General features: G+C 40.9%; 1 protein-coding gene across 1 annotated transcript in view; it reads left to right on the top strand.

Annotated features, from left to right (window-relative positions):
• Positions 1-3,025: 3,025 nt before the first annotated feature.
• Positions 3,026-3,579, top strand: part of LOC107700968 (poly(rC)-binding protein 2) — a 20,948-nt gene continuing 20,394 nt past the window's right edge. The window contains exon 1 of the mRNA XM_016502849.1: positions 3,026-3,369. The gene's annotated coding sequence lies outside the window, so the exon portion shown is untranslated. The remainder of the gene's footprint in view (positions 3,370-3,579) is intronic.

Below are 3,579 nucleotides of genomic sequence, written 5' to 3'. Positions count from 1 at the left end.
TTTTACCTTTATATGGGCATTTGTTTTAGATTTATTAGATGTATGCATCATCTTTTTTGTAAAATTCTTACATTTAATAATCAATATTCAATTACAATAAGACAGTATAGGCTGGTACCAGTCAAATGAAATCAGTATCAACAAAATCCATCTTTGCACTGCAGAAGCATAAATAATGCTGTGAGGTTAATGTTTTCATAATAAAGTTTTGGATACTGAAACATTGCACTACATACAGTCTACTCGTTGTAGCTAGCCTAGCCCCAGGGCTGGATTGGTAATCGGGCATACCGGGCATTTTCCCGGTGGGCCGACGCACTTAGGGGGCCGACAGAAAAAGAGAAAAAGAGAGTTGTTGAATCGGTAAAGTGCTTGATAGGGACTCGCAGCGGAGGCAGGCATCAAACCTCTCCTAATGTGCGCACGTGCCATGAGTGTAGAATACATAAACACTTTTTAATAAAACGTAAATTTGTCCCCTGCGATTTGTTTGGCCAAGTCAAGTGTGTTCATAGAGGTTTCCATGCATGGGCCAATGCGAATAAAGCTAGATTTAAATGAAAAAAAAAAAGACACAATATTGACGTCGGACCTGACGTTTCATTCTTATCTAAAACAAGATGCCAAGTCAAGTGTGTTCATAGAGGTTTCCATGGGCCAATGCGAATAAAGCTATATTTAAATAAAAAAAGACACGATATTGTCAGACCTGACGTATTATTCTTATCCAAAACAAGATGTGATATGAGTGTGATACGTAGGCTACATACATACACTACCAGTCAAAATTTTTTTGAACAGTAAGAAAGATCCAATAGAAAGATCCAAAGATCAGCATTAATCTGAAATAAAAAGCTTTCGTAACATTATACATATACCATTCAAAAGCTTGGAGTCAGTATAATTATTTATTTATTTATTTATTTTTTTTGAAAATGATAGAAATTAATACTTTTATATAGCAAGGATGCTTTAAATTGATCAAAAGTGACGATAAAGACATTTATAATGTTACAAAAAAATTTTTTTCTTCTGAACTTTCTATTCATCAAAGAAACCTGAAAAAAATTCTACTCAGCTTTTTCAAAATAATAAATTTTTTTTTTGAGCAGCATAGTATATATATATATATATATATATATATAAAAAGTGGTGGTGGCCCGCCTGGACCAAAAAATGCCAGGGCCAATTTTTTGTCCCAGTCCAGCCCTGCCTAGCCCTGTCACATGAACCAGGTTTGTAAGACCGTTCATCATCATCATCGGATGCTGCAAATCATCCCAAACAAAATCTCTGACAGACAGACAACTCGTTCCCGCTCCACTTCCTCTCTGAGATCTTCAGTCTGGTCCAAATCAAAGTCAACAGCCGTCGGATAACAATAATACTCCTGATGATCTTCAGTCGCTGGGGTGGAAACTTCTCTCCTCTGCCATAGCTCCTTGGTGGTGCAATAGTTATTCCACTGGAATAAAGTGGACACTGTGTCTTTCTTTAATAGTCGCCGTCCAGTGGGAGTCGATCAAATCTAATTAAATCTACTATCCATCTGTTATTAATAGACTATTATCGATTACAGGGTAATCACATTATAACTATTCGTGTTAAATACAGTTAAATACAAAAATGTAAAAATCAATAAACTATACAATTACACTTTCAACAATTACATATGCAGAAAGCACATACTTTGTGCTCAAAATGAGCCTAAGATGCAAAATAGTAAACCTAATTAGGGATGGTAAAGATCCATTTCCATAAGCACAAACATAAACTAACATTTGTAAAGTTTAAAAGGTTTGTGAAAATTTGATTAGAAAACATTTAACATATTAGTTAAATACAGTTTAATTTATTATATGCTATATTACACTGAACAAAATTATAAATGCAACACTTTTGTTTTTGCCCCCATTTTTCATGAGCTGAACTCAAAGATCTAAGACTTTTTCTATGTACACAAAAGGCCTATTTCTCTCAAATATTGTTCACAAATCTGTGTTAGTGAGCACTTCTCCTTTGCCGAGATAATCCATCCACCTCACAGGTGTGGCATATCAAGATGCTGATTAGACAGCATGATTATTGCACAGGTGTGCCTTAGGCTGGCCACAATAAAAGGCCACTCTAAAATGTGCAGTTTTACTGTATTGGGGGGTCCGGGGGGGTCCGAAAACCAGTCAGTATCTGGTGTGACCACCATTTGCCTCACGCAGTGCAACACATCTCCTTCGCATAGAGTTGATCAGGTTGTTGATTGTGGCCTGTGGAATGTTGGTCCACTCCTCTTCAATGGCTGTGCGAAGTTGCTGGATATTGGCAGGAACTGGAACACGCTGTCGTATTCGCCGATCCAGAGTAGGCATGGGACGATAACCGGTTTCAAGGTATGCCGTTCAAAACCACAAACATTTTCCGTTATACCGTTGCTGCGGTATGCACAGTTTTTTTTACGTGTCGTCACTCGTCAAAGACGGAAAGTGCAGGACTCCCTCGGTTGTGTGCAGCGAAGAGCGTAGCGAGTCATAACGACCCCTCCCCCTCCGGTTGTTGCGAGCGGAGGCACCTGTGTGTGGGATGGCCGAAGGAGATGAATCCCTGGAAGAGAAGTGCTCACTAACACAGATTTAGACAGATTTGTGAACAATATTTGAGAGAAATAGGCCTTTTGTGTACATAGAAAAAGTCTTAGATCTTTGAGTTCAGCTCATGACAAATGGGGGCAAAAACAAAAGTGTTGCGTTTATAATTTTGTTCAGTGTAAGTAATGATGTCATGATTCTCTTAGAACAGTATTTTTATCTGGTTTACTATTTTTCATTGTGTGGTTTCTGGCGAATTATATTAAAATCAGTTGTAAATAACTTGTATTTGTATTGTCCCCCATCTTCTAATTTATGCATAATAATAAGAATTAGATTTCAATGATGTTTTGACCAATGAACTAGGACATGTTCCCGTTTGACCTTTTCAGAAATATGGTCACATTATCCTATTGTCGAATGTCTTTTATTATTGTACCTGTACTGTGAACGAGCTCAGTTCAGCGGCTCCCATTCTAACCTGAAGCTTTCCTTTCAGATCCAGAGTTCTCATCCAGACGCGCTTCATCATCAGTGTGCGGTGCGGTAACGTTACGTCCTGCGCGCGGCGCGGCGGGGCGGGGCCAGAGCGCGGTGACGTCAGAAAGGTCGTGGGTGAGAGGTGATCGGGACACATCTTGTTGTCTTTGTAAGAGTGGAGCTCGATCACGCAGCCGTGTCTTCCCTCTTCCCCGAATCCTCTCAAAACTCCCTCCCGAACCTCCCGGACCTCCCCCTCTCACCCTCCGGACCCTCGGACCCTCTCCCCTCCCGCAGCGCGCGTCAGGTGAGGCTATACCGCGGCTCATGCGCTCACGAGCGCGAGGGGCCTGCAGGCCGCGGGCTAGCGCTAGCGCTCGGGCTAATCAGCCTCCGCGCTTCTCCTGCGATATTAGTGGATATTTCAGCGTTAAGCACGGCAGTGCGTCGTTTAAACCGTCAAACAAACGCCGTGAACACAGCCCAAACCGGGTTGTTTCGTTTAAAGCGCAGTCCG

Source organism: Sinocyclocheilus anshuiensis, unplaced genomic scaffold (genome assembly GCF_001515605.1).
Source record: "Sinocyclocheilus anshuiensis isolate Anshui unplaced genomic scaffold, SAMN03320099.WGS_v1.1 scaffold1838, whole genome shotgun sequence".
Lineage (NCBI taxonomy): Eukaryota > Metazoa > Chordata > Actinopteri > Cypriniformes > Cyprinidae > Sinocyclocheilus > Sinocyclocheilus anshuiensis.
Note: the sequence above shows the minus strand (reverse complement) of the source record. Positions and strands in the feature narration are given on the sequence as shown.